Source organism: Pan troglodytes, chromosome 10, assembly GCF_028858775.2.
Source record: "Pan troglodytes isolate AG18354 chromosome 10, NHGRI_mPanTro3-v2.0_pri, whole genome shotgun sequence".
NCBI classification, from domain to species: domain Eukaryota; kingdom Metazoa; phylum Chordata; class Mammalia; order Primates; family Hominidae; genus Pan; species Pan troglodytes.
This window is the reverse complement of record NC_072408.2, coordinates 64,588,665-64,594,664: the sequence shown is the minus strand read 5'-3', so window position 1 is coordinate 64,594,664 and position 6,000 is coordinate 64,588,665. Positions and strand designations below refer to the sequence as shown.

Sequence of the window (6,000 nt, the reverse complement as noted above, 5' to 3'; positions counted from 1 at the left end):
CCACAGGACTCGAAGAGGGACACGGCAGTGATGGGGGCTGGTGAGGAAGGGGGATGGAGAACCTCTCTCTTATCAGACAGGCTTGTCCCTAGGGTCCCTGGAAACCCCCAAAGGCCAACCTCTCCCAGGGGCCGACAAACGTAAAGGGCAGGGGGACCTAAGCGGGGAGCTGCGGAGCGCGGGGAGTTTGAAAGCCGCTCCACCGCCCTACTAGTCCGTCCTTTTGCCCCGCCCCCCTTAGGGATCCCCCCGGCAACCGCACAGCTGCCTCGGACTCTGACTTAATTCCCTCCGCGTGCTCTGAATCGCAGAGAGGCAAACCCCCAAACAAAGAGCCGGCAGCTCGCGTGCGGGGCTCCTGGGCGCGTCCTGCCGGCTGGGCTGGGAGAGCCGGCGCCGGGGCGTCGCGGCGGAGCGCGGGGCAGGCGGGGACGAGAGGGCCGGCAGGAAGCCTCCGTGGGCGCAGGGGCGCGGGCCGGGCTGCCCGCACGCTGACCTTCCCGGGCTGGGAGGGAGGAGCGCTGGCTGCGGGCGGTGGGCGGCTGGGCGGCCCCGGGAGCCGCCGCTCTCAGTCTCTCTAGGCGCAGCTCCCTTCGCCGCGTCCGGAGACCCTGGCAGGGTAAGTGCAGAAGCGCGCCCGAGGAGTGGGGGCGCCGCGGGAGGGGGCTGGGGGTCCAGGAGAGGCGCCTCCACCTCCGCTGCCCGCCCCGCCGGCAGTCCCGAGCTAGACTGTCCCGAGCTTCCCCCGGGCGGGCAGAGGGAAGCCGGCTGGGGATGAGGAGTGGAGGAGGCAGGAATGCCTGGGACACTCGCGGGGCATGTGAGCAGGTATTGGTGTCTGCATGGGACACGCAACACGGCGTCCATAACTACGCGCATGAGTCTGCCTTTCTGCACTTGTGCCTTGGGAGAGAGCTCTGGGCCTCTGAGGGCCTCGTGCCGTCCAGCGTGCCCGGGGCATGTCTGTTCCTCTTGAAAATGTCATTCTTTGTCCACCCTGAATTCGAGTAGCTGCCTCTCATGGCTACACCAAAATGCTGTATCGGGTGCACATTGCTTTTAGAGGGCCTGTCTGCCTGTGCAGGGATGTCCTCGTGTTCTGGGCACGTCTGTGTATTTGTGACAACATGGCTGTGTAGGCCCTGTCACCTGTGTTTTCGTGCACTTCCCTGCATGTGCAGTTGGCCGGCTCCGTGTGGAAAGAAGGCATGGAAGGTTCTGGGGTGTATCTTTTTCACCAGCCATATGTGCAGTGTGCACATGTGTGAATTGGTGGAAAGTATGAAAGGGAGGCAGCCCAGTTGGGCTTGGCGGGACAGCATCTTAACTTGAGTCTAAGCTGCTGTGTGCAGGAGGAATAAGTGTTCCAGAGGTCTCCAGTTCGTGGCAAGTATTGTGAGGTGAGCGTGGGGGTGGGGGGTGAGGAGAAGAGGCAGCTTCTGGAAAAACTCATAAGTGCACTCTGGGGCATAGGGTGTGTGCGGGGGAGCGTGAAGAAGAGAATGAGGGTGGTATTCGGCCAAAGTGGATAGTCTGTGTTCAATTTGTGGGCAGCTGGATTGCAGTGGAAAGCAGCAGTTAGAGGCTGGAGACAGGTTTGAATCAGAACTTAATGGTTGTCACTGTGTCAGTAGCATTGTTCCCTGGACAGATAGGTCATCTGGGGCTCAGTTGCTTTGTGTGCAAAATGGGACTAATAACCACTGGCCCCATCTGTCTCCCAAGGGACTGGAGGCTCCAATTAATGCCTGGAAATGCTTTGATGGTAGTTAAGACTCCTAGGGTAAGGGGCACTACTGGCCTACAGGGGCCAAGTTGGTGGTCTGGCGAGGGCTTAGGTGGCCCAGAGCGGTTTGGTTTGTGGATAGCAGAGGGAGGCATTTGTGTGCTGTTTCCCACTATATTCAGCATAGCAGGAATTTTATACCCACCTTTGGACTCGTGTGTAAAATATGTACAGGCCTGTGTGATTCCCCATAGTTCTTGTGTGAGTGCTGCAGAACAAGAGGAAAACTGGCGTTGATGTCTTTAAGTCTGCCTAGAGCACCTTGACTTTCCAGAGAGCCTTTCTTCAGATGAGCCCAGGACATTTATAACCACCAACTTGCTTTTCTTTTTATGCCGCCAAATGAAGCAGTAAGGAGCACCCTTCACAGTTTGTAGCCAGGGAGATAGGAGATGAAGAAGCTTTCCCAGCCAAGGTCACAGGCCTGGGGTGTCCACCACCAAGTTCTATCTCTTGGGTTACAGTGCCTTCAGACCCAGAGCCAACGCTGGACTGGGCTGAAGAAGGAGGGAGGCATCAAAAGTCATGCACAGACGGCACTGAATTCCAGGATGTAGTTGGGTGGTTTGTCCACCCTCGGATGTCACCTGTCACTGAGACTTCTTTGTATGTGATAGCTGTTTAGTAGTGTTTGTAAAAGGAAAGATCCTTGGATGGGAGATGCCGGCAACCCAGGTCAGGTCCCGGCTCAGCTCCCTGCCTGGGGAAGGTCACATCACCTCTCTGGGTCTGCTTCTTCTTTGGTCCAAATCAGGGCATCTTTCCAGATTATCGTTCTGTTTTCAACTGTGTTTTGCTTCCTCAGAGAGGCCTTTCCTGATCCCCCATCTAAAGTAGCCACCTCCCAGCCATGATCACATCATTGTTCCTTCCTAGCACTTGCGACCTGTCTGAACTTAGCTTTGCCACATCCTACTACAATGTGAGCTCACCAAAAGCGGGACTGCCTTTGTGCCGTTGCCTGCTGGCTCCACCTGCAACACAGTAGGTGCTCAAGAGATATTATTGTTTGTGAACGAGTGAGTGAATAAATTAGTAAGGGGATGTGCATGTGTGTTTTTCAAATTGTCCTCCCAGGAGCTCTGGAAGGGAAGAGCAGGCTCCACTGGCAGGGCGCCAGGTCCCTCACACCAGCAGCTCGGGGTCAATCTAAGTTACATGTCAGCTTTCAGATAGGATCTCCTTTGAAGAAAAGCCTCTCTCACTAAAATAAAACTAGAAAACCGTTGCACCAGAAGACTTAGAGGGGTCTTTTCAACTCCAAGTAGAAATAATAGTACCACAACTGGAAGAAATCCGCACTTGACCCTCAACGAGGATTATAGGCAGGATTCAGACGTACAAAGTGGTTATTCCACAAACCATTTCTGCTTGGCCATGGAATTCATCCTATGGCTATTTTTATGCTACTGGTTTAATTTCCTGAATTTTGGTCAGAGTTAATATGGAAATGATTTTGCTTACAACACAGCAACAAGGGCTACGTGAGAACTCTAACCCATCTATATCTGAGACAGGCACCAGACGGAGGACACGAAACATCTGCAAGGTGGACAAGCTGTGCGCAGATATTTGAGAGCTACCTATCTAGGGTGACTCTGTCTGTTATCGTCCTCTATTGGGGGTGTTCCCAGGCATACTTGCCCGGATGTGCCTCACCCCCAGTAGATGTCCACTCAGCATTGTTTTTCTTGAGTAGTTGGCAGTGCTGAGGAACTCTGGTCTCTGAGTGATTACTGAGCGTAGACGACAGCCACGTGATGAAACCTGGCTATATTTACATGTGATGACCCTGATCTGTATTTACAGCAGCCATGTTTCCTGGGGTTTCCAAGCTCTCCTCCACGTAAAATAGTCTCTTGTGCTCCCTTTTCCTAGAAATATACTTGGAAGTGGCAGCACAGCTGCTGTGTCCAACACCATGCCCAGGTTTGGGGCACAGAATCTAGATTTACCACCCTTTTCTAAGCCCCATAGGGGGAGCATTAATGACCGTGCCCATGATAGAGGAGGTGGTAGTGTTCTGTTTGGTTGGTTTAGGTGGGTTGTTGAGGACGGAGACTGTGGAGAGAAGGGTCGGGAGTAGAGAACTGGACCCTCTGTTCATTCCATTGATACTGCCCTTGCTTCGTGTAGATGCCCTGCTCTTGCTGACTCTGGTGGGTTTCTGGGCTCATAGGTTTATACTCACAAGATGGCACTCCACAGGGTAGAGGGAGTTGGGAAGGGGGCAGCAAATATACACTGTACATGTGTGTTTTCCAAGTGCCTGCTGTGAGCTTTGAACCTCCAGGCTATGAGACATCCATTAAGGACCCAGCCCCCGACCTCTGAGCACTCATTGTTGAGGACATTAAACTCATTCCCAGGAAGGGATGAGAAAACAGCTGAGTGCAGACTAAGTGGCACTCACCCAAGCCTCAGCTGGAGCTGCGAGAAGGAAAGGTGTGCAGAGAGGGCAGGCAGAGGCAGCCAGCAGCAAGGGTGGCCGGAGAGCCCAACTCTAGGGCCAGATGGTTCAGGCACAGATCCTGGCTCTGCCCCTTCCTCTCCGTGTGACCTTTCGTGTGTTATGTGACCTTGCTAAGCTTCAATTTCCTCATCTGTAAATCGAGGAAATGACCTCAACTCGTAGCAGGGTGCATGGATGCCTGCCTAAGCTGAACTCAGAAGAGGGGTACGGGGCGCCCAGGTATCTGATGACCACAGTGAAGGAGTTTGAAAAAGGTCTCATGGCAAGGAGGGGGCATGAAGGGTGGTGACTACTGTGGGACCTTGTCTAATGCTGGTCTCCCCGGTAGTAGTCAGGGGGTCTGTGGCGTCGGGCTGGGTAGGCCCCAGGCCAGTCAAGCACTCCCTTTCTCCCTGAGATGCTTTTCCAACTGGCCATGCGACTTCCACTCACAACTATGGAGGGGGAAGTGGCTGCATCCTGGCAGCCTCACCCTCCCTCTCTCACTGCCCTGCACACATACAAGCACATGGCCCTGCTTAGAGGCTTAAGGATTTTTGCTGTAAAATACCAAGAATTGAGGATGTTACAGAGGTTCAGGAAATGAGAATTGCTCTGGCGGTCCCCTGGTCTGTGTTGAAAGGGAGTAGGGGACCCTCCTTGATGGTAGTGTGGGATAAACCCCCCAGCGGTTCTCAGCCCTGTCCCGGCTTAGGCATTCATTTTTTTTTTTTAATATGTACTTCGTGTTTTGAAAGGGTTTTGTCAGCCAAACTTCAATATAAATGAGAATGTGTTTCTCTATCTTAAAAAGATTAATAATCAAAGACCCTATAACTGATAGTTTGATTCCTTTCTGCTTGATACATATCAGTTTAGGTCACTTGCTAGCAGATTCTAGTGTGTTTAAAAAGCTCAGAAGAAAAAAGGACAAAGGACAGAAGCAGACTGGTGTTGTCTGGTTTGTCTGAGGTCTGGCACAGTTAGCAAACATTTAATCACATAGCTGGTGTGGTAGCTTGACTGAAGCCTTTTGGTCAGGTAGAAATTCAGGTTTCTATGAGCGTTCTTGAAATGCGGTAAAGAGATTTCTCTCCCAGAGCTGCCTTTTATAGATAAGCACTAGGGTTTTGATAGTTGGAAACCACAGTCCTATACTGTGCTTTTAGAATTAGAGTACCTGGCTGGGCGCGGTGGCTCATGCCTGTAATCCCAGCACTTTGGGAGGTCAAGGCAGGCAGATCACCTGAGGTCAGGAGTTCAAGACCAGCCTGGCCAACATGGTGAAACCCCTTCTCTATTAAAAATACAAAAATTAGCTGCGTGTGGTGGTAGGTGCCTGTAATCCCAGCTACTCGGGAAGCTGAGGCAGAAAAATCGTTTGAATCTGGGAGATGGAGGTTGCAGTGAGCCGAGATCGCACCACTGCACTCCAGCCTGGGCGACAGAGTGAGACGCTGTATCAAAAAAAAAGAAAAAAAAAAAAGAGTCCTCATCCTATCCTACTTGAGAATACAATTGTTTATTGACTTTTTATCCCTAGCAACGAGTGCAAAGCTTGGCAAACAGTAGGAATTCAATAAATGTTCATTGAATGGACATTTCAGGAAGGAGCTCATGAGTCATCACCGAGACTGTGCCTCAGGGAGACTCAACCAGAGCCAGATAGGTAATTTGTGGGACCCAGTGCAAAATGAAAACATGGAACCCTAGCTCAAAATGCAGGAAAAGATACCATTAAAGTTATCTTTATACCTTTATA

At 52.0% G+C, this 6,000-nt stretch overlaps 1 protein-coding gene across 2 annotated transcripts in view; it reads left to right on the top strand.

Moving 5' to 3' along the window:
- The first annotated feature begins 487 nt into the window (after positions 1-487).
- TSPAN11 (tetraspanin 11) overlaps positions 488-6,000 on the top strand; it is a 65,151-nt gene continuing 59,638 nt past the window's right edge. For both annotated transcript variants that reach the window (XM_016923700.4, XM_016923702.4), the window contains exon 1: positions 488-619. The gene's annotated coding sequence lies outside the window, so the exon portion shown is untranslated. The remainder of the gene's footprint in view (positions 620-6,000) is intronic.